Source organism: Dipodomys merriami, unplaced genomic scaffold (assembly GCF_024711535.1).
Source record: "Dipodomys merriami isolate MVZ:Mamm:240054 unplaced genomic scaffold, mDipMer1.0.p SCAF_2, whole genome shotgun sequence".
Lineage (NCBI taxonomy): Eukaryota > Metazoa > Chordata > Mammalia > Rodentia > Heteromyidae > Dipodomys > Dipodomys merriami.
The window spans coordinates 36,072,043-36,097,794 of record NW_027203381.1 but is presented as its reverse complement, the minus strand read 5'-3'; the positions used below and the strand labels follow the sequence as shown (position 1 = coordinate 36,097,794).

At 37.0% G+C, this 25,752-nt stretch overlaps 1 protein-coding gene across 2 annotated transcripts in view; it reads right to left on the bottom strand.

Annotated features, from left to right (window-relative positions):
- The window catches only part of Chst9 (carbohydrate sulfotransferase 9), a 248,784-nt gene extending 227,510 nt beyond the window's left edge, over positions 1–21,274 (bottom strand). For both annotated transcript variants that reach the window (XM_070028650.1, XM_070028651.1), the window contains exon 1: positions 21,141–21,274. The gene's annotated coding sequence lies outside the window, so the exon portion shown is untranslated. The remainder of the gene's footprint in view (positions 1–21,140) is intronic.
- Between the last annotated feature and the right edge of the window lie 4,478 nt (positions 21,275–25,752).

The window sequence follows — 25,752 nt, the reverse complement described above, 5'->3', positions numbered from 1 at the left end:
CAGTATGACCTATTGCAACAGCAACAATGATACCTACAAGAAACTATGTTGAAAATGAACTCTACAATTTCAGGGTGGGGGAGGAGTGCACAAGGTGAGGGAGGGAAGGGATAGTGGGAAAAAAAATAAAGGAGGGTGTAACATTACTTAACAAAGAAATGTACTACTCAGACTACTCATTACCTTACTCATGTAACTGTAACCCCTCTGTACAGCATCTTTACTATAAGAAATTTAAAAAAGAAACCAAGGAGATTATCCTTTGGCATTCAGGAAATAAATACACTTAATATGTATCCAAACAAATATAATGAAAAGATGAAAGAATAATGGCAACGAAGGCTTACAGTAAAATATGGAAAAAATGAAGTCAGAAGATATGACTTGATTAATATGGAAAACATTTAGAGAGAAATCTAAAAATACCATAAGATTTTAAAGAAGTAAAGATGGGAAAATAACTGCCCTACTATTTTTGCAAAGTGTCACACAAGGAAAGAGCAGATGTGCTGTACTATAATGTATATTGTGTATATAATGCATATTGTGAAGATTTGGGGGGGATGGTGATGTTGGGGTTTGAACTCAGGGTTTCATGTTCCACACTTCATTCAGGTAAGGTGTCACATTGTTTGCCTGGCCTGGCAACTTTGGTGCCTGTGTTGCTGAGATCACCAATATATGCCACTATATCCAGCTTATTGAATAAGATGGGGTTCCCAATCACTTTCTATGCCAGGCTTTTAATCTTTGCTTCCCAAAGAGCTGGGGTTAAACGTGTGGACAAGTGGTATTCAGTCCAATCGTTATTTTAAGTGTTATAATTTTTTCCTATTTTATTGTAAAGGTGCTCTTCAAAGGGGTTACAATTATATAAGTAAGGTAATGAGTATATTTCTGTTGGATATTTTTACCAACTCCTTCATTTTTCGCCCACTATCTCTTCCCTCCCCTACTCCTTCACCGAAGTTGTAAAATTCATTTCCAACATAGTGTCTTGTGAGTGTCATTGTTGCATTGGGTCATTCTTTGTCTTTGTTTCACCATTTTGTTATTCTCCTTCCCTTCCCCAAATCAGATCAACATATATACAAATTGCAGGGTAGCAGCATCAAAGACAGTGATTGCCACGGATAAACCAAAGGAAAAAGAAAAATGAATTAATATAAAAAAGAACTGGATACAGTACATTGACAATGACAAGGTCAACAACCAAAAAAAGACCTGTTGTTTCCATGTCTTGGAATTCATGTCAATTAGCATCATTTTATATGGTCATATGTACATAGCTATTGAGCTATTGTGATCCTCTGCTAGGACTATCCTAGACATGTTCTAATTACTACAAATGAGGGAAACTATGGAGCCTATGTTTTTTTGGGTCTGGCTTACTTCTTAATATGATTTTTCCAAGTATTTCCATTTCCTTATGAATGTGTCAATGTCATTCTTTTTGATGGAAGCATAGAATTCTATTGTGCATATGTACCACATTTTCTTGATCCATTCATCTATTGAGAGGCATCTGTGTTCATTTCATATCTTCACTATAATAAATAATACTGCAATGAACATAGTTGTGCTGGTAGCTTTACTGTGGTGTTGCTGTGATCATTTGGATAAATGCCCAAGAGTGGGATAAACGGGATCACATTAAGCTACAAAGCTTCTGCATGGCAAAGGACATAGCTAGCAAGATAAGTAGAAAACCCACAGATTAGGAGAAGATCTTACTAGGTATAAAACATACAAGGGCCTCATAGCAACAATATACTTAGAGCTCAAAAAATTAAACCCTCCAACAACAAATCCTCAAATAATCAACCACCCCATGAATAAGTGGGCTAAAGAATTAAAAGGGAACTTGTTCAACCACCTTGGAAAGCAGTATGGAGGTTCCTGAAAAGACTTCACATAGAGCTCCCCTATGATCCAGCAATCCCACTTTTGGGCATTTACCCAAATGTTTACAAACAAGACCACACTAAAGCTACCAGCACAACTATGTTTATTGCAGCATTATTTACCATAGCTAAGATATGGAACCAACCCAGATGCCCCACAGTAGATGAATGGATCAAGAAAATGTGGTATATATACACCATGGAATTCTATGCCTCCATCAGAAAGAATGACATTGCCCCATTTGTTAGGAAATGGAAAGGCTTGGAAAAAATTATATTAAGTGAAGTAAGCCAAGCCCAAAGAAACATAGGTCCCATGGTTTCCCTTATTTGCAATATCTAGTAAATGTATGAGTCAAGCAGAAAAGGTCACATAAGGTGATGTTAGGAAAATGAACCCTTAGATATATATTTAAATGTTTTTTTTTCTTTCATGCATTTGTTTCTAAGATTTATAAGATAATTTCTTTGTTGCTTTGTATGTCCCTCCCCCACAGTATAACCCCCGCTTTCACTATATTTGATGTCGGTATAATTTGTGGAGGAGATGGGGAAAAACAAGTCATTTAAGGATACAGGTGGACCCATTGCAACTATGAGAAGTACAAGTTGTCATGTTGAAAACGAACTTTACAACTTTGGTGGGGGGGGGGTGATTGTGTGGGAGGGTTGGGGGAGGCTTGGAAGGGATGGGAAGGGTAAACAAAGGAGGAGGCTGCAATGCTTGATAAGAAATGTACTCATTATCTTGCCCATGTAATTGTAACCCCTCTGTACAGTATGTTCACAAAAAATAAAAATTAAAATTAAAAAAAAAAGAATTAAAAGGGGATTTCTCTGGAGAGGAAATAAAAATGGCCAATAGACTCATGAAGAAATGGTCAACATTGCTGGCCATAAAGGAAATACAAATCAAAAGCATATTGAGATTCCATTTCACCCCAGTTAGAATAGTCATTAACAAGCAAACAAATAATAACAGATGTTGGCAGGGATGTGGCCAAAGGAAATGCTACTATACTGTTGGTGGGAATGTAAGCGGGTTCAACCACTCTGGAAAGCAGTATGGAGGATCTCAAAAGACTAAACATAGAGCTCCCCATATAAATATCTTTTAAACCTAAGTAATAATGGCATACTTTGACTGCTATGCAAATGAGCATTTTTTTTTGTTTCACTAATAGCAAAGCAAGAGTTCTCCATGTTGACTAAATAGAAAGAATTGTTTGTCAGGAGAATATGGTATAATTTGTATAATCTAGTAAGTTTTGTAGGGCATTATGACTGATAAAAGGGAGAGATTATAAAAATGGTAAATATAGGAGACAGAAACATACAGATATAGAATTTTTAAGGTTCATAGCAATATTTCTGCTTTCAAAAGATCCCTAAAAGCAAGAAAACAAAACTCAGCAGCTTTTAGAAAGTAATGGGAGATAGAATGTTAGGAATTCATTTTGATCCCTGCACCTGCTTCTTATGAATAATGTTTTAAGTTAGAACATTAGCTACAATATAAGACAAAATGAATAATACTGATTTTGGAATCTCAATTTTCACAGTAAAATCACCATATTTGCCCTTAAATAATGTCAAAAAGTTAACACAACTTTTACGCAGCAAATTTTTGGGAAACCAGTCTTAGACAAAAATGTTCTATAGTACCCAAAAAATCGTCCACATATATTTTCAAATATGTATTTTTATAATGAGTCAATAAAATATAAATATTATTGTTATCTGGATAAATTTATGTTTTGTTACCTATAAACATTATGACTTGTAAACTCCTCTATTCTCTCATTACAGGAGCAATAAAATCCTTGAATATGTATTACATTTGAAGAGAATTCTACTTTCTTATATTAGATATGCTAGGTAGTTATTTGTGTTAATGATTAGGCAGACAATTGATACCTATTTGGAAGACTGATTTTTTTTCTATTGTGTGTTACCTAGACCTCTGATGTGTTACAATTGTATAATGTCTTTTACAAAAAAGAAAATACTACCCTCTATATAATAATAAAATTCTATGATTAGTATAAAACTCTATGAAACCATACCAATGGTGTATATATTCTAAAACGAACATGATTTGATTCTTATAGATAGTAAAGTTTGTAAGCCAGCACACTTCTAACTCCAAGCAATCACCTCAAAATATTTATAAAATTCTACCATGCACTCTTTCTCTCTTTCCTCTGGCTTTATATTTCAGCACCCATGTGGTTATTCTGCAAACATCTATTAGAGAAACAGCTTGAACTAAAGCAGCAAAGGTGATAATCTAGGAATCTTGGTATAAAAAAGAAAAAATAAATTAAATCTGCGAATGTTTCTACTGGCAAAAATCCTACATTAAGCTCATAAGGCATTTTCAAAGAACATACCATGCAAACAGTGTTCAGGTTAAAATTTCAAAGTAACTGCCTAAGGTAGTTACTTGAATAAATATAGATACATAGAGAAGCTTACAATGCTGCCAGTAAATCAAAGTATGAATAATATACATTATTATTGGAAAATTAGTATCAAGAAAATTTGGCAGGAAATACAGCAAAGCATGAGGGGGAAAGAGAGAGAAAAATAGTTGAGAAACCCCACAGATGCTGCTAAGTTTGTCAATGGATGTTTTTAGTTTAGTTAATATACAGGCTATTTTTAATTTAGTTGATGTATCAATAAGAGGATCTCTAGCTATATAGGAGCAGAAAGAGCCCATTCTATTTACTCCCAGCATAAACCCCACCAAAATGAATTAGAAAAAATATAGTTGTAGATATATAGGTAAAGAAAGAGGAAACGATTGTAAGAGAGAGGTAATCATAAAGTTGGAGAATGTGGATTGCTGACAGAGGAGTGATAACTAGCTTAACAGATCATAAAAACTGAAGTCAAAGTGTTTCCATAGATAACAATAAGAAGCAAGATGCTGTGTGCTATAAAACCCAGGAAATGGGCCCCTGGTTCCTCGGGACCCTATATTTAATAGAAAGGAAAGACATCAGATAGCAATAAAAAGCTCTTGCAAATGAAAAATGAAACCAAATGAAAAGCTCATCATACTGGCTACGAGATAAGGGAAAGTGATTTCTCAGAAGATAGAGCAAAAGGTCAGAGATACAAATCTGGATAGGAAAGAAACAGGCTTGGAAATGAGATTAATCAAAACAGGAATTTCAGATGGTGCCAACTGAGAAATCAAAGTGAAGGAGATTGTTGATGATATAATTCAAGAAAACATCATGGACATGAGATTCCAGATGCAAAGAGATCACATTGAGGATCTTACACAATGGATAAGAAATGGAAAAATAAAAACATCAAGGATCATTGCTTTGACATTTTAGAACACTAGGAATAAAGAACGGATTACATGTGTTGTCAAAGAAAACAAATATAAGAAATGGAGCTGTGGGTCATGTTAGCCTTGAGCAAAACAGCTTAGGGACAGTGCCCAGGTCCTGAGTTCAAGCCCCAAGGCCAACCAAAAAAAATGAAAGAAAGAAAGAACAAATATAGTACATCAGGGATATGAACGGACAGAATGTTGTCAGACAGTGAACGGCAACACTGGAATATGGGTTTAAGGTAATACGGCAGGAATCCTTTCAAGGCTTTCTAGAGGGAGAATAACTTTTACTTAAAATTCTATAAATGCCACCAAAATTCTAACAAGCTATCAATTAAGAGATATCTTTCTAACAAATTCTCAAAGATATTTATTTGCCTCCAGATAATCTGAGGCGCACCAGAGCAGGCAAGAAACTAAGGGCAAGGAAAGAATGAGAAACTGAAAGCAACAGATCTAAAAAGAGAGAAAGGGAGTTAATTTTGGTTTAGAGTAAAAGGATGGCAGCTAGAAGAGGCTTGGAAGACAGGAATTTCAAACTGGAGAAAGGCAGAGAATTAGGAGAAACTTTTTACAAGAATAAAACAGAGAGGCTGGTCTGAATATCTAGATAGGAAGTTTAGACAGTGATAAAGAGTTTGCTTGAACCAATTGTTTAAATAGGGGTACAGGTGGAACCAATGCAACAAGTCGTTATGTCAAAAAATGAACTTTACAACTTTGGCTGGGGGAAGGGTTGGTAGATAGGAAGGGATGGGAAGGGGAAACAAAGGAGGAGGCAACAATGCTTGATAAGAAATGTACTCATTATCTTGCCCACGTAACCCCTCTGTATGGTATTTTCACAATAAAAAACTTAGAACTTTAAACAAATGAAAGAGCAAAACATCGTCAACCTTAGAAAAAAATAATTTATTCCTCTAGATTTTCCAGACCTGGTTAAGTCTAGTTTTCAAAATTTAGAATGAAAGAGATAAATAAAGGAATTTTCAGCAAAGAAGATAGTAAGCCATGAACAGGTCTAAAATATTTACAGTTTATAACACTAATGGCTAGTTTTGGAAAATAAAGCAATATCCTTAAAGTCAGTTTGAAAACTATCAAAATTAAAGCATGTCAAGATTATTGTATTTTTTTAGGAAGAATGTATATATAATGTATATATAAAATATACATAATGTATATATAAGAAACAAAACTAATAGCTATAGGAAAAGCAAAATAGAAAATCTAAGAGTTAAAATGAACTCAGATGTATAATCCTTGTTACTCAGGAGGATAAGATCTAAAAGATCAGATTCAAAGTCATCTCAGGCATGAATACACAAGACTCCATCTCCAATTATCTAGCAAAAAACTGGAGGCATGGGTTGAACATTAGAGTGTCAGTCACAAAGTACAGAAAGATGGCAGAAATGCTATGCAGAGAGAACCTAGATCTCTGAATCACTGCATGGAGCAGAATTCCTCCACTGATCATCATTGAATCATGACTTGCAGATACCAAGCTGTTCACAGTTACTAATTTATCATGACGTAAGTGTGGGTACTTCAAAGATTCTGAAGAAATTCTTTATCTTCTGCTTGAGGGAATATATGAGTATTTGCTTTCAATTTTTTTTCTTTTCTTTGGGTTGGTCATGGGGCTTGGACTCAGGGCCTCAGGTGCTGTCCCAAAGGTCTTTTGCTCAATGCTAGTGCTTTAGCACTTTGAGTCACAGCTCCACTTCTGGTTTTCTGGTGGTTAATTGGAGAAAAGAATCTCATGGACTTTCCTGCCTGGGCTGGCTTTGAACCCCCATCCTCAGATCTCAGCCTCCTGAGAAGCTAGGATTACAGGTATGAGTCACTAGCACCTGGCTTAATACTTTTCAACTATAAAAATATATAATTTTGGGCTGGAAAGGTAGCTCAGAGGTAGAGTGCATGCCTTGCAAGCATGAGTCCCTGGGTTCGATTCCTCAGCACCACATAAACAGAAAAAGCTGGAAGTGGCGCTGTGGCTCCAGTGGTAGAGTGCTAGCCTTGAGCTGAAGAGCTGAGGGACAGCGCCCAGACCCAGAGTTCAGGCCCCATGACCGGCAAAAAAAAAAAAAAATATATATATATATATATAATTTTTTTGGTACATTAAGTACAATATATCATGAAACAAAGTAGTGACTGGAACTCTGAGACATCTATTAACAGTGAAATAAAGACATGTTTTGGCTTTCTTTCTTTGAAATACAATGAAAATGGTACATATAAAAAATTAAGAGAAAAGTAATTTTCAATTATTTTGAGTTTTCAATTAAACAAAAGAATCACACATTAAACTACTAACTGTAAAGCATGCCTGAAAATTTCTGTTAAATATGAAATGAAACAAGAGAAGGACAGGAATTCTTTCAATAAGGTAAACCAAGCTAAGAGAGACAAATGTTTTCTTTCATACATAAAAATTTGATCTAAAATGCCCTGGGGCATAATAAATTTTACAGGTTTCTAGGCATTCACACACAGTGAGACCAAAGAAGGATACTCTTAGGAGAGGAACAGAAAGGCACAATGAATATGTGCATCTGATCACATAAAATAATATTTATCGAATGACCCCAGGAAATAGAAACAAAAGGATGTTTTTAAACTTTTGTTTTGCTGTTTTTGTTTTCTTTTTGTATACTTTGTTCATTTGTATATCTTTGATAGCATAAGGGGAGGCACAGAAATGGAGGGGCAGAGGGTGACCAAATTGCCGCAGTGGTACTCAATGGACACTATATTGAAAATGAACTACACAACTTGTGGGTGGGAATGAGAGGGAAAAACTGGGAGAGAGAGAGGGATTGTCCATAACCTCTCTAGCTATAAAAGACATGCAAATCAAAACAACATTGAGATACCACCTCACCCCAGTTAGGATGGCTATAATCAAGAAATCTCATAACAACAGATGCTGGAGTGGATGTGGACAGAAGGGAGCCTCACTGAATTGGTGGGAGTGCAAATTTGTTCAGCCACTTTGGAAAGCAGTATGGAGGTTCCTCAAAAGACTCTACATAGAGCTCCTCTATGACCCAGCAATCCCACTTTTGGGCATTTACCCAAACGATCACAAACAAGACCATATTAAAGCTACCAGCACAACTATGTTTATTGCAGCGTTATTTACCATAACTAAGATATGGAACCAACCCAGATGCCCCTCAGTAGATGAATGCATCGAGAAAATGTGGTATATATACACCATGGAATTCTATGCCTCCATCAGAAAGAATGACATTGCCCCATTTGTTAGGAAATGGAAAGACTTGGAAAAATTATATTAAGTGAAGTAAGCCAGACCCAAAGAAACATAGGTCCCATGGTTTCCCTTATTTGTAATAGCTAGCATATATCTGGGAAAAGTAGAAAAGGCCAAAAGCTATGTACGTATGAACAGATAAGATGAAGTCAAGCGAAATGAACCCCAAGATAGGGACACAAGTGTTTTATTTTTGTTGCTTGCTATTGTTTCTAATGTATTTATAAGGTACCATTTGATGTTTTGTTGCTTTGTATGTCCTCCCACCATGGTATAACCCCTGTTTTCACTGTATTTGATGTTGATATAACTTAGGAATGGGAAGGGAAAAAACAAAATGTTTAAAGAGAGATACAGGTTGACCCATTGTAACAATGAGATGTACAAGATACTATGTTGGAAAACGAACTTTACAATTTAGGTGTGGGGGGGAGTGTAGTTGTGGAGGTGGGAGGGAAGGGATGGTAGGAGAAAAACAAAGGAGGAGGCAACAATGCTTGATAAGAAATGTACTCATTACCTTGCTCATGTAACTGTAACCTCTCTGTACAGTATTTTCACAATAAAAAAACTTATTAATATATATGTACTAAAAAAGAAATGTATTCCTTCCCTGACTTACCCCTCTGTGTATCTCCTTTATAATAACAATAAAGATTTTTAAAAGAATTCTCTTAATATATTCTCAAACCTGAGCTGTATGTAGATTTCCACAAAAATAATGACATAGTGCCAAAAGTTTGTCCAGAAAATTTTTGAGTAGAGTCACTAGATCCAGGGTATAAATAGGCTACCTGTTCCCATTGAAGAAAAGTAACTCAGCCACCTACGACTTTTATTAGCTGTGACATGGTCATTCCACAAAAGGTATTGTGGGAGGAAATTCATGGAAAGCCATGACCATTAAATCACTGCACAGAGTTACAGGCTTTGGAAAATGAAATAAGCTTGGAAAGAGAATATTCTAGATAAGACCCACACTGAAAATACAGAGAGCATAGCACATTGCCTGCTTTTTCAGGTTATTGGCTCCTCTTTAAGAATGGAAAACAATTAGAAAACAGCTTATGAGAGTCATAGGTACCAGACAAGAGGAAAACAATGGAGAGAGATGAGATATGGATCAGTAACTTGAATCATGGAATTTAGCTATCTAATAAACCAAAGTAATTTAGGAATACATTAGTGAAACATGGAAATTTTAGTAATGACTTCATTTAAATGTGAACAAACAAAACTGATTTAGTTAAGATAGTTATATAATTTAATTCTAATTAAATCATTTATTTTATTTTGTTAACATACAGAGAAACTGACTTGAGATGGAAGGAGTGTACAATACCAGGAAATGTTGTGAGTGTGCAGCTGGGTTAAAAAAACCCACCTCAGCTAATCTATATTAGTATTAATCCTTTTTCTAATCAGGTTAGTAGATGCCACAACAGCAAAATCTAGTTAATCTGTGATTTAAATATGCCATGAAAGAGTATTTTTCAGATAAAGTTTGGGTATTTATGGTAATTGTGATTTTGAGTGTAGTTTAGATAACTGCTGGCAATACGTTTCACAGTCCTCCTTTACAATTTCTCTAGTTACAGTGTTTTAATACAAATAGATTTGAATATAAATAGAACACCTACATTTTCCATTGCTTATTTGTCCTGATATTTTAGGTACAATGACCCAGTAAATATCATGAATGAAAACTAGTTATATACTTGGTTGAGAAATCTACATTCCATTTGCAGGGAATTCAAATATATTTCTAGCATCTAAAGTTATTCCTTAGGGCACCATCTCTTACATGGATTTATTATCAAAGTTTCCATTTGTGCAGTCTTATTATCATATGTGTCTATGCAATAAACTTAGAGTACAAATAGCTTCCAGCTAATAATTACCTACACAAATTGTTGGCCTAGCTGTTCTGTTTTAATACCAAATTCTATATGGAGGGCTGCCTTTCCTTTTGCTATAAATTCAAAAAACTTTTAACTTATTCGTGGTCTTAGAACTTTAAAAGTATATAATAAAATATATTAACAGTTTAATAAGATCACTAAATTCAGTTTCATCCAGTTCTCTTAGGTCTTAAAATTCAACAGCATTGCAGTTACCCTTTGTCTAACTATTAATAGAGATAAGGGTAGCTGAGGTAGAGTGGAGGGGATGTGGGTTAAGAACTAAACTACTATTAACTTTGTGTAAAGATAAATAAGACTTTCTAAACACAAGCATCTTCCTCTTAGCAGATTTCCTGTTAGCAAAAGCAATACCAATTCAAAGTGATAACTAACATGAGTATTTATATAAACAAGATGAACTACACATTATTTTCCTTTTTTTTTTTACACATGTTTATTAAGGAGATCCTATCATTGTAAGATTTAGGACAGTGTAGGCTGACAGAATGGAAACACTCATTTTTTCCTCTTCATTCATTCCTTTCCTTTTCATTCCTTCCTTTTCTTTCTTATTCTTCTTCCTTTGTTCCCTCTCCCCTCCCTCCCTCCCTCCCTCTCCCCTCCCTCCCTCCCTCCCTCCCCCCTCCCTCCCTCTCTTCCTTCCTTCCTTCCTTCCTTCCTTCCTTCCTTCCTTCCTTCCTTCCTTCCTTCCTTCCTTCCTTCCTTCCTTCCTTGCCCTTTTCTTATTTCTCCACTGGCTTCACTGTTTTGATTTTGCCCAGGCTCGACTTAAACTCAAGAAATGATTTTAAAAAAACTCTTAATTGCTTAATATAAGTTAGGTCTTATAGGATACTAAATGAAGATATTTAACTACTTTCAAGAACACTTTACTAATTGGCTAATTAAACATTTTTGATCATGCTGGTTTTCTTTAATACATACAAACAATGTCATCAATTGTTTAGTTGGTGGGAATTATAGAATCTTTTCTCCAATTTTCACTTTCAAAATAACACATTACAATGAATACAGCCTGAAACTACATTAACTGATTATTAACATTTTGCCACGCTTATCTCACCCACACTTTGAAAAAAGTTTTTTGCTTAACCATTTGAGAGCAAGCTGCAGAAGTCATAAGATTTCATCCGCAACTACTTACAAGTATACCTTCTCCCCAAAGACATTTTCACCTACAAAATCCAAAATGAGAACCTGGTAAATTAAGAGCACAAGTAAACACCCAGGCAGCTGAAGCAGAAGGAGCAGGAATAGGAAAGAGAGACTACTGGAAGAGGCTGACCCTAGAAGGCTTGGAGAAATGAGGTACACGGTTTGGATCCTTGCACTGAGCAAAGCAAAAGTAATGTGTGTAGTTGTTTGTGTATGTAATAATGTGTGTAAATGCTCTATGTGGTCAGAGAAGTGGGAATTAGATGTGCATGATGAAGGATCTTCTGGTGCCTTATTGGAAGGTGGGCTTGAACAAGGAATAATGCTTATTGGATCCCTTATTGAGTCCTTGTAGTAATTTATCTATACAACTGAGTGTCATCACTCAGACTTGAGTGATGGCAGAGACATATTTGTAACATACTTAAGCAATGACTTAGAGAGACTTGAGATGGGTGTGAGAAGCCTGGATGTTTGCAATGAGATGGGAAGATGTCCCAGTTTTGTTTATTTAACACCAGAGAAAAGGCCATGTAAATGACTGAGGAACTCAGTACAGACTCTGAGTTGTAATTAAGGGCTTTGTTGAGTGTTGTGCATTAAAGTGCATTTGCAGTTTAATGCAAATCCTCACTGCTTGAGAGTTAAATGATTTAGAGCTGTTGTAATTGTTGAATGATTTGATTAAATTTGACAGAGTTGGTGTTTTTTTGGCTTTCTGATTTCTCCACATATGTAGAGAAACTTCTCAAATTTCCTTCACCAAATCATCCATATTATTTCCCCTAATCTAAACTATGTTCTCTTTTAGAGTTCAGTGTATGGTAGTAGCAGAGCTCTCTAAGAACAGAGGCACTATGGGCATTATGACTGGATGTTTCATGTGTATTCATTCTGACAAAGAATGTTTTTTCTTCCAGAGCCAAGTTAGCAATATGAACGGGAAGGAAGGAGGGCTTCACTTTATAATCTCTTTCTTTATTCCACACCCGAATAAAAGCAGAACAAGAAAAGGCAGATATTCCAATAAAACTTCACTGCCTCTATAGATCTTCCTGCTGGTCAAAGGAAAGCAGTTCCTGTCTGCCCACAATCCACAACCTCAATCTTTGCTCAATTCCCATTGCAACACCGCACTAGTATCAGAAGTAGTAACAAAAGTAAACCAAATAAAGTCAGGGGTCAGTGTGAGGTTGAATGTTGGGCCATTCAATTCACTAAGGAGCTTCCAGTATGGAAGAACAATAGACAGCCAAACAATTTTAGAGCAAAGTGTGTTCTGTACAACACTTACGCCTCCTTCTAGAAAAAAGCTGCTCTCTCTCTTGATGGGGTGAAGCCTAGTTTTCTGCACAAAGAAGCTAGTACTTTTGTCAAAGCAATGGTTATTCACAAGCGCACAGATACACAGACAACGATGACAATTTCAATCTCCACGATTAATAGTGCACATGAAAATGTATTTTCTTAAGAGGCAAAAGTTTGGTGTGATGGTACACAGCTATAATCTCTGAGAGACTGTAGCAGAAAGATCACAAGTTCAAGGGAAGCCTAGGCTACCCAGCAAGATTCTGGCTCCAAAATTTTTTTTTTAAAGTGAAATATACAGTATTCTAAAAGACACATAAAATAAATCCCAAATTTGAGGTAGTCTAAGACAAATAAAAAGCTCATAATTTTGTAGGTTCAATATGTCTATTAGATTTAATACTGAAATGACATTTCATGTGAACTCTTCATTCTCAAGAGTAGTCTCATGTCATGATTTAGTAGACAGAACATCAGATGTAAGAAAATCTGATTGCCATTCTGAAGTCCTTGTTGTTTTGGAGATCATATGCATTTCTGTATTCGTGTATACAAAATTTCCTAGAAGTTCTTTAGTCTTTCTGCAAATACTATATATTTTTCAAAGACATGATACATTGCATGATTTTAGGATGTTAACAGTGCACAAATTCAATGGATATAGTACAAACAACAAAATCCTTTATTACCCCACGTCCTACATGCAAGTACAGACACATTTATTTGCCACTATGTAATAAAATTCTAATTCAGCCGATTATTTGGGTTGGTGTTAAGTTTTCCTCTTTGTACTGTGTATTCTATGTAACTTTCAGTATTGGAACAGTGCAGCTTCTCCTTTAGTGTTTCAATGGGAAACAAAATGGAGCTTTTAAGATATATCCTTTCCTGATTTTAGTGCTTAAAATTATACACATAAATGTTTACACATAATATGTCAATATACATAATTTATGTAAGTGTATGAAGTCTATATGGAAAATGTATTACACATGTTTCCACTTATACATATTCATGGGTACATGTACACAGGGTGCATAACATATAACACACATATATGTGACCTGCATATAGGCCTCACATGTAAATACTTGTATAAATAGAACCTTGTGTGTATAGAAGCATTCAAAGCTTTTCAGCGATATGCACTTTAGGAGGATAAGGGCTTGGGGGAACTAAAATACTAATCCACTTATGTATTAGTTTGTCAACATTCAGAGTTATCCACAAAGATTTCTAAGGGAAATAAGTACTAGAAGTGAGTTTTTATACACCAGAAAGTGAGTTCAAATATGAGGGCAGAGAAGTCTGTGGGTATGGAACACTCCGGGTGAGTAGGGTGGTCTCACTGAAAGGAAGTATGATGAGATAGGGAACAATATGAAAAGTCTCTGTCCATAGCCTACCTAAAAGTCTTGTTTCCCTGGCTCAGTGGCTCTATTGCGGCCAGTACCAGCCCTTGAGAGAATCTGAGGAAAGGTAGTGTTGGTGAAGAGTTATCAAAATTACTGGGGATAGGAGGAAGTGCTTCTGGCTTTCAGTGCGGGGTGGAAGCCTTCATGACATTAAATTCTCCCAAATATTCTTCATAACATCTCACGGCGCAGTGAACTAAACATGTTGTAAAGATCAACTTGTAGAGTCTGGTTAAATGTCATAATTAAGAATTGTATAAAACTTTCAGATTCTAGCCATACACGGTGTTTGGTAATGAATATCATCACACGTAGGCTGACTTCTAACTCTAGAATTGACAGGCTGTAATAGTAACAAAACAAACAAGAAGTATTAGCATGAAATCAATAGTTTTCATTTGAGAACTATTTCATTGTTATTGATGATAGAGGAGGTAAACCGCAGAGTTCCTTGAAATGAGGAACAATGTGCAAACATCCAATAAAAGTTGTTTTGGAAATCTGGTGGCAGCATATAAATAGTCCTTCTCTCTGTCTTCTCTCTCTCTTTGTTTCTGTCTCACTCTCTCACTCTTTTTAACTTTGTCTTCCTTTCTATGTCTGTCTGAAATATACACACCTCACACACAAACACACACACACACACACACACACACACACACACACACATACACACACACATATACACAGTAGTGTGTATAGAACACAGGCCCTGTTCCAAAGAGCTATCCTCAGCCTTTGTGTGTGTGTGTGTGTGTGTGTTTGTGTGTGTGTGTGTGTGTGTGTGTTTTACTAAAGTTTACTAAAAGATACTAAGACATTATTATTAGTTATACTAAAATATAAAAACTCATTATTTTCTCAATTTTCTGTGATTTACTATATAATTCCAGCCAGCATTTCACTTGTGATCATCTTGATTAGTCTCTTGAATGCTGGGATTACAGAGCATGTACCTCTGTGCCTGCTTGTTTGTTTTCTTTTTTTTATTTTTTATTCATGATCCTATTTAGAATATAGACTTACATATATTTTCTACTCTATGTATAATTTGGTTTGTAAATTTTCCCATTTTAACAGTTGACAGTTACTATTATTTCATTCTTCTTATTCTATACAAATAAATCTAGTTTGTAATTATACTAACATTTCCTTCGACTTGTACACATTTTCACATTTTCCTGAACTTCTTGCATAGCTTCTGATATTTTTATTTGTCTTAAATTCAAACATTATCCATACATACAGCTACATAATACACAATCTCTGACTTCTTTATTATGTATTCCAATGAAATCATCCACAAATGTTAGGGCAGTGTAATACTTGTGGTTAGCTATTACTTTTGTTTTATTGTTCCTTTTAATGATACACACATACACACTCACACACAACCATATGACATATATTATGCTAACTATATTAGTTGTGAATTACATTTCAAAATACTAATAAGGTAACACAAAACATTTGGTAATAAAAAATATCCTTACACTGTGTCTCAAGCTTAAGACTGAAGTTGTGCAGTCTGATTGCCAGTCTTATTCAGTGTGGGATGGAAGAGATCAGCACACAGCCTTGTGCATTTGCTGCTGTATTATTTCATTTCATGGCTACCACAAACTGGTGGACACTGTGGGGACCAGGAGGAGGTACTTCCTTTATCCAAGCACCCAACTTAGCACAAGGTAGTTGGTCAAGGAATGAGTCAGATCAGCTTACTAGTTTCTGCTCTGCCACTAACTACCAGGTTAATCTTTAGCAGTTCACCATAATCACGGTGGGCCCCAAAACGTCCTCAGCTATGATATACTACATTGGCATAAATTACTTTCAAAATCCCTTCCAGCTCCATAAAATGCATAATTTTGATTTTCATTCTTAGGTAGTGATAAGAAGAAATAGTTTCCCAGAATAAATATATTGTGAAATATATCTTGTGTGTCTCAATTCTTACATTCTCAACCACAACATTTCTTTTAAAATGATCATTTTACTCCAATTTTTAAAAGTGCCTTGACCTGTAAAAAGCAAAAATGTTCCCTCTTCCCTCAAAAAGACCATCTCTACACTTCAGCAGTGAACACATTCATTTTGAGAACATAGTCTCATTCCACTTATCTATGACTGTGCTCTTCACATCGATAAAAGTTACATTTTTTACTGTGAATCCTTTGAATTAAAAATTATCTTATCTACCTTTCCAATAGTATATTTTCAGCAGTTCTTACCTGCAACATATAGGCTTCCTTGATTCTTTCTAAAAGCCCACAGAACCAACAATTCAACACAATCTATATACAACTAAATGCTGACTCTCAGCAAGGTATTTAACTGCTGTGGTGTGAATCAGCTTCTTGTTCAAGTAACTATTTCATCCACAACCAATTTTGCCCTAGAGGTTTTGCAAAACACAATAGAAATCTGTTAAATTGGCAGTCTTACTGAACTTCAACTATTTTATCTAACCAGGTCTATGGGAACAATAGATACTTGAGAGCTTCCCTTTGATGATATATGTTTTTTTGTTTGGAACATAGGTACAGAGATCAAATGGACAAAACTCCTTATTCAGATGGCTTCCATGCTGCTGTGTCTTTATCAAAGTGTACGTATAAGGAATATAAGGCTTAGAAACACTACTTAACACCACAGGCAAGGACAGACTTTAGGAAAACACTTGAAAATTCAGCTTAGTATGGTTTACAATTATTATGCTCCTGTTTGTTTTTCACAAGCAACCCTCTATATGTTTTTCAAACATATTGCTAACCACCGTTTCTTGTCAAGTGAGACTGAAGTGCTCAGGTTTTTCACTAAAGGACTTTTACTTTTGGAGAACATGTTTAATACTTGACAAACAGTCCTTAAGTGAATGCATGGTAAAGTTTTGCATATTTTTCTGTGAATTCTTCATAATCTACTGTCAAGCTATCATCCTGCATTTGCTTCTTTCTACCTCTTAGTTCTTTTCTGGGCAAGTTGCCAGCTGCCACACCTCCTTAGAAATTGGTTTGGGTGTTTGAGGTATGTAAGCTCATTTAAACATTAACCTAAACAGAAACAAAATAATTAGAAAGGCAACTTGCCCACAATAACAATGGAAATCTTTTTCAAGCCAAACATGAAATACATTCCAAAGACAAATACAAATGTCTTTTTAAATAACCATGATTTTAGATTATCTGTGCTGGGTTCCTCTCATTAACGTGAATAATTCAATTCATACTGTACATGGGGAAAGTGTTTCCCCTCACTAATTCACTTTTAGTATACAGAAAAAAATAAGATGGAACACATGTAAGAAAAAGTGATTTAAGTTAGACCACATTTGAAAGGAAACTGTACTTTAAAAAGTATTTATAGCTTGGATTCACTCTCTTCAATGCTTTTCAGTTGTAAGTTAGAAGACTCTTAGGGCTTTCAAGGAAGGGGCAGTGTTTGCCATAAAGAAGGTTATAAGGTCCCATCTTTTCCATGTTTTTTTTTGTGTGTATGTGTGTATGTGCGCATGCATATACATGCACACCAGTAGCAAGACTTAAAGTCAGGCCTGAGTGATGTCCCTTAACTTTTTAACTCAAAGCCAGTGTCTGCCATTTGAACCACAACTCCACTTCTGGCTTATTGGTGGACAACTGGAGATAAGAATCTCATGGTCTTTCCTGCCTGGACTGGCTTCAAAGTGTGATTCTCAAATCTCAGTCTTCTGAGTCAGTAAGATTGCAAACATAAGCTGCTCACATCTAGCTTTTCCTTATCTATTTTAAGATTCTGCAAGTACCTACTGATTATTTGTACAACAAGCAAGACCATCACTATCTGTTTCCTCAAAAAATATGAAAGTACTTTGGGATATTTTAGCCACATTGAGTATAAAGAATATCTCTCAAATTCTAGAGCCAGGTGCTGATGGCTCAGGCCTTTAATCCTAGTAACTTAGGAGGCTGAGGTATGAGGATAGAGGATGGAAGTTGGCCTGGGCAGAAAAGTATCTCCAATTAACCACCTAAAATCTGGAAGTGGAACTGTGGCTCAAAGGGGTAGAGAGCTAGAGCTTAGGGTCCTCAGTTCAAATCCCATGACCAGAAAAAAAAATTCTGGCTGAAGAATCTATGTGACAGTTTTGAGACATGACATACTTAACGCTGCCATTCTGGTTAAAACAGAAAGCTCCAAAACATTCTTAAATAGTGAGGACTCAAAACCTCAAATCTCTTATTAAGGATGATCTGAACATATCAGAGAGGGTGAATCTATTTGTTGGTTGCTTACAAGATCATGTGGATTCCCAATCATAAACATGAAGTATAATGTATAACACACAATTCAAGCAAGATACTGGTTGGCCCATGACTACAATCCTAGCTACTCAGGATCTGAGGATAATTATTCAAAGATAGCCTGGGCAGTAAAATCTATGAGATTCAATTAACTATCAAAAAGCTGCAAGTAGAAGTATAACTCAAGTGGTAGAGCATTAGCCTTGAATAGAAAAAGTCAAGAGAAATGCAAGGTTCTGAGTTCAAGCTCCAGTGCTGGAAAAATGGAAGGACATATCTTAGAGACAGTGAATTCATCTTTGGTAGAGTAGCCTATGTTATTCAGACCTATCAACATACACGTGGGAATTAATATGTGTTTCTTAGGTCTTTTTAATTTGGCATGTGGAATATTAAGTTAGTTTCCTGTTTTGTGCGTTCTTCTCATGAAGACACTCTACCATGTGGAACCCTTGCTAATGCCTGAAGTTGAGGAGCTGCTGAATTCACTGCATTAGAGCATCAAATGCCACCCATGTGGTCATGAAGGGAGAGAGAGAATGCCATCCGCAAGAGCTTGGGGCTGTGTTGGTGGGAAAAGCAATCAGAGTCTACTGGATTGTATTAACTCTGTATGCTAGCCTTGGCTAAACAGTAAAACTTTGCTGATTTCTTGACTCATTGAAAATAAAAGGAGAATAGTTTATAAGAAGAGCTTATAAGCCAAACATGAAAGTTGTCAAACTTGGGTCAGCATCTGATGGCATCACATTTTTTTTCAGATGTTCTCGGAAAGGTATGAAATGAGTGAGTACCTGTGAAAATAAAACACCGCGTTTCAAGTGGTATGAGAGAACAGATGGTTGGTAATGATTTAAAACATTTATGGTTTGGACTGTCACCAAGCCTCTGTATCATAAAATATGGTCTTTAGTTAGTACATACTAGAATCTATATTCAAGGTGCTCATTTTCTAAACGATGTTACTATAATAAAGGAGATAAAAATTAAAGGAAAGAAAATTCCTCTTGCTTTCTCAAAGCATTCAATGCATGCTATTTCTTATTGACTATATTCATTCAAGGTGTTTTCCATTTGATGAGAATACCTTAAGTTTCCCTTGAATACTAGTCAACTCCGAATTCCCAGATATTTCAATTTGCTTGAACAATTACAATTTTGTTCTGTATGTCTGATTCATTTTGACTAATGAAGTTAAAAACCAGTTAAACAATAATAAAAATCTGGTAGTCGGTGTAGGTACTTTTGTCCATGGAAAACAATAGCATTCTCTTCATCTTCTATTTGGTAGACAGGCATATGGTGTTATGATTCTGTGCTGGAATTGACAGGTGGCAGGCCACTGAATCAGGAAGGCAGATAAATATTAAATATGGTCACACTGTATTGCGTGTATGTGTGAGAGTAAAAGAAGCTCAAGCCATTTGAGAGCAATAGTAACAGTAAAGATAAAATCATATAGATAGGTTAATGTGATGTGTGGGATTGGAATGAAGGAAAATGAACATCGGTTAATCATACCCTAATTCACACACACACACACACACACACACACCCTGCCCCAAAAGAGTCTTATTAAACAGCCAAAGTGTTGGCTCATATAGCGTAATGGTGGAAAAGAAGTCACCTAACCGCACACTATATATTATTTACATGCTATTCCTTTTCAAACTCTGGGACTGTTTCAAGCACAGTTTGCTTGTGGGCGGGAGTTGGGGGTGGACCTGCAGGGAGGGAAGGAAAGGGAGCCTCAGCTCTCGACTTCCCACCTGTGAAGTTAGTTGGAAATAACTTCTGACAGGCATCAAACATAACACCTTTTAGCCTGCCAACAGAAACATGCTGATAGGCGGGACACTCAAACGTGGAGAGCTGGTAAGCCTGCAAAAGTAACAACAGCAGCAGGGACAAAGCCACCTTACAGTTCATCCTTTCCAACCTGCTTCTCACTGCCTCCTCTGATGGCCCGGCCAGCCCGGCTTGCTAGGGCCACGTGGAACCGGGTACTCAATATGCATGTCCCCTCCCTGCTCCTCAGCAGCCTTAGTAAGGTCGTGCTGAGTTTGGGTAGACCCAAAAGGGGGTTCCACCACAGGGATGCTCAGCTCTCCTCAAAACATGCTGGACGACCTGACCAACAGGACTGGGAAACTCCATGCTTTTTTTTTTCCTGTCCTTCCAGCCGCGTGGCCCACGCGGATCTGACACTCGAATCTTGGAGTCCAGGGTGCCCTAAAAATGCAGAATAGGTAGTTGACAAGTTTCTCGGGGCGTGAGCCCCTCTCCAAGCCTCTAGATCTGCCGCCTCTCCAACTAGCGCACCCCTGCCTGCACCCATCCATGAAAGTGAATGGAAGTGGATAGACATCGCGGAGGATGAAGTGCTTGAAGAGGTGAGGCTCGCCCCCCCACCTTCTCAGGATGTCTCCATGGGTACCCAGGGCGCCCCACCATCTCCATCCCTGGTACCCCCAGTCCCAGCCCCAGCGCGCAACCCAAAAGAGGTTACCTGGCGAGGCGCAGGGCGCACAGGGGACCGGCCGCGCCCCGGCTCCTGGAGGTATAGCTCAGGCGGATCGGGCTCTGGGAGGAAACTTCCCCACGCCCCGGGCAAACTCCAGTGGGCTCCTCCGAACCCCTGCCCATCAGATGGCCCAGTGCCCAGAGCAGGGACTGCAAGGAACCGGCACTCGCCTTAGCCCGTCCGGCCAAGCTGGGGCTGCGGCGCCGCCTGGGCTCCCGCCGGCTCCCGCCGCCGCCTGCCGCGCCCCCGCCGCCCCACAGCTCCGCCTCCCGGTTTTATCTCCCTTGGCTGCCCGCTGCCCGCGCTGCCTTCTTCTTCTTCTCCACCTCCTCTCCCTTCCCTCACCCCCCCCCCCGCCCCGCCCCGCCTGTGTCGTCCGCAAAAGAACTCACCCTCCCTCCTCACCCCCCCTCTCCATCCCTAGTGTGTGTCCGAATCGCTCAAGGGTCACCCCACTCTAGATCAAGAAAGAGATCTCCGCTCCAGTCTCAATTCCCCTTCTGCCGCCGTTCTCTGTTCTGCCTCTTAACATTCCTACCCAAGATTTTTCTACACACACAGTCCAGAAGGACAAGTCAATAGGTTAAGGGGTCATCGCAAAACACACACTCCAAAAAGTCTCAAACATCTTTTTTTTTTTGCCTTGCATGGGGAAGTGGGCTTGTTTGCTTTTTTTCTGTTTGTTTTCATGCCTTGGTTATCACCAGCAAAGTGCTTGTGGTAAGTAAGGCCTACCTAGCAGGTGACTTCAGCAGGTTTGTGGAAAGGTCAGAGGTCCCCCTCCCCCAAAATACTCCCAGTATTTGAAGCTAAGTAGACCCTAAGTAGCCACACATTTTAAAATCCCACAAGCTTTAAGTTTTTGTTTTTTTTTTTAAAGTGTGTGTGGCAGGGCGGGGGGACTTGCAAAGACCAAGATTGGTATACATTTTTTTAATCATTAAGAAAAAGCAGTAAATTGAGATTCAAAAATTAGTTTCAAATATATCCTAATAATAAATTTGACCAAATTAGGGCAAATAAAATGAAGCAAACCTTTGATTGCTTATTTTGCATTCAAGCAGCTTAGAGAAGAACTGAACCTTTTTTTAAAACATGAAATAGAGAAAGCAAACTTTGTACTGCATTGACAAAAATGATTGTTTTCTGCATTTTCAGAAGGAAATAGCTTTATTAATGGCTTAGAAATAAAACATCTGATGATTATGAACTTGGTTCACAGTAAGAAATACTGTTAAATGACTTACCTGCTTCTGGTTATTTAAACCTAATTTGTTTTTATATTATAAGAATTTTATATTTTATATTTTATGCAATTAAATTATAGTAAAGACATAACATGAATTTTGCCATTTTAACCACTTTAGGGATATTGTACAAACAGATCTCCTGAATTAAATTATTCATCCAGCACACAACTTCTCTTTGCCCTCTTCCTCCAACTTGGTTAGTACCATTCTGCTATTATGATTCTAACTACTATGTGTCATAGATAACATTCAGAAAATATAAAGAGCGCTCACAAATTAACAAGAGTCAAATAATGGTTATAAAATGGACAGAGTGTTTGGATAGACATAAGAGCTTTATTTTTAGTTTATATGTCTGCTGGTTTATTGTTGGCATTTAATTGTCCTATTCTGTACCAATAGAATGGACATTTTCCCCTCTGAGTTCAACTTTCAAAGGAACAAGTAAGGGCTCCTTAAACTGTATTTAATTTCCATGTGCCTGGTAGGCAAGTGATATGTGCTCTTGGATCAATTAACCAATTTTTCAAATCCACTCAGTTCTAGGAACTCTTGGAGCTGTGCTTCCATTATTCCAGAGCATTATTCTAAGGCCCACCTCAGCTGACCTGAGATCCATCCCAGATCCACCCCAGCCAGTTGTTGTACCTAGGCCTTTCTGTTTGTTAAAGAATGCAATTGTGTATGAATATCATTGCAATTCTATTATTTTAAATATTAAAAGAAGCTAGTGGGAGGATCTGGGCCTTGTCAGGTGAACTTCTAATTGAATTTGACTCTATAGAAATTGCCAGCCCATTATAGGACACTTTAGGTTCTAGAATCCTTTTCATTTACTTACCTATCACACATTGCATCCGATACTGAAGGCTGTGAACTGTGAACTGTCTTCTGTTATTAAGATCCTGTTCAAAACTTCAAGAACTTTTTCTAATGGTTCAGGGAAATTGAATTTTCTTAATATCTGAAGCAGATTAAGAAAGGATTGAATTACCTAAAAATGAATACCAACCACAATATAAGATATACCTTCTGATCACATTTGATTGTTGCATAGTAAGTGAAAATATTGCTTTTCTTTTCTATAATTTTTTTCTTTTTGGATGATACTGGGGATTTAATTTAGGGTTTTGTGCTTTCTAGGCAGATACTCTACACTTGAGCCATATCTCCAGTCCTTTATGGTTTAGTTCTGTTTCAGATAGGGTGTTGTGCTCTTTGCCTAGTCAGCCTCAGAAAGTGATCCTCCTACTTCTGTGTCCTGGGTAGCTGGGATTACAGGTGTGACCCTTCATAACTTGTTTGTTCAGATGGCATTTTGTCCCGGGTCGACTTGAACTACCATCCTCCCATCTCAGCATCCCAAGTAGCTTATAGACATGAGCTACTGCACATAGATTGCTTTCTAAATTTGTAGTTAATTTAATTTTTGCATAATGAGTTATTTCTATAACATTAGTTAACTACGTTTATAAAGTCTCCAGGCTATTTCACTGAATTTCTTAAAATGCTTAACTTTGTTTTTAGACAAACAAGAAACCAATAAATTATTATTTTTTGTAACTGGGCAAGTTATAATTATGGGCCCTAAAACAGCATTCTACATCGAATCCTAATGTACAGTCACTGGCAAGGTTGCTTTGAGGAAGGACTTCATTTGTACACAGAGCATATACCACTAGACTAAGCATAAGAAATTCAGTCAAACAGAACTATGAAAATGTATTTAATAATGTAAGAATGAGCACAGGGAACTGCTTATAGAGATGTAAAAAGGTTATAGGGAGGAAGGATAGAGAGGTAGAAAATGATGACAAAATTCCTAGTCTAAAGTAAGAGTGCAGTAGCACCATTATAAGATCGCTCTTGCTATTTTGGAGTTTGTGCTTTGCGTTTAGCCATGCAGGTGTTAATGATGACTTAGCTTAATGAATAGCCAAAGTAGAAATTCAGCAGAAATGCATGTAGCACAATATGCCAGCTCATGTGGGTGTTGCAAATACCTTTAGCTTATATTATTTATGGCTGCAACTGTTTTATTGAGGGAGCACAGAGATGTATTTACCTGGAAGGAGATATTTTTATGAGTCAACACAGCCTAGTCTAGTAGCTACAGTACTTCTTCAGGGCAGGCAGGAATCAAACTAGAACAAAGTGATAGGTTGTGATTTATGGTGATCCACAGTCACGAGGGCAGAAGCTATCCCACCGAACCAGGCCAGAATAGAAGAACCTTAGAAAAAGAAAATAGAAGGCACACCATCTAGGTATTTCCAGGCAAAAGGTTTTAAACTTGGGTTGTAGAAACTTCCACTTTTATAAGAAATAGGAAGAATATTGAACAACCCCTTGTTGAGGTAAAGCTGGGCAAGACTTCTGTCCCTAGGTTCAATTTCCTATCTCCAGCCTGGGAGGTTTGTGAACTTAAATGATATCAAAGATCCTGTGGACTTTCAAACCCCTAGTATGTCTGGTTAAAGTGATCTATCTTGACAAAGTCATGTGAGTTATTGCCGTCTGCACATATCCATATAGATGCTTAGTGAATTTTAATCAGCAAATAGAAGGATGGTTTAGACTTGTCTTAAGGAGAAGCAATTCAGAATGACTGCTGTGATCACAGTGTGAAAACACTCAGTGATTATGAGAAGCAACCTACAGGACAGAAAAGGTGGTGTCCTGCTCAGCACAGCTGCTCTTTGAGAGTACACTCCCACCTCAGAAACACACATGGCCACATGGTGAAGGGACAGCATCCACACATTGAAATTCCTCTCTTATGCTAAAAGGGGTAATCTGGAAACAAGGATTAACTTCTCACTATGGAAAGCATGGGATAGCAAATTTAATAATTTGGAGAATTTCAAAATTATTGTGTGATGGAGCAAGGAAAAAAAATGGCTGTGTCTATTTATTTTCACCTGGATAATATTCTCTTCTTAAAGATTAAGAAACAACATCAACGACCATATATATATGATATATGTAATTAATGTAGTTGTAATATAGTATATAAATTTATATAAATATATAATGATAAATAAATATACACATTGTATTATGTGATATGTTACATATAAACTAGAGCTCAAATTAAGTATTCAGAAATTATTGAAAAGTCAAGGAGACTTCAAAGAGAAAATTGAATTCTGGTAGGGATATTGGATTAATAGTAAACTAGAATGGGTGAATAAAGTCACAATATTCCATGTGCGTGTGTGAAAACGGAACTAAGCAATTTGAGGGTATGAGTGGGGTTGGGAGAGATAGGAAAGGAATGGTAAAAGGGTTGACATTGATCAAGATACATTGTACTCACAAACTGACATGTTGAATTGAAACCCCTT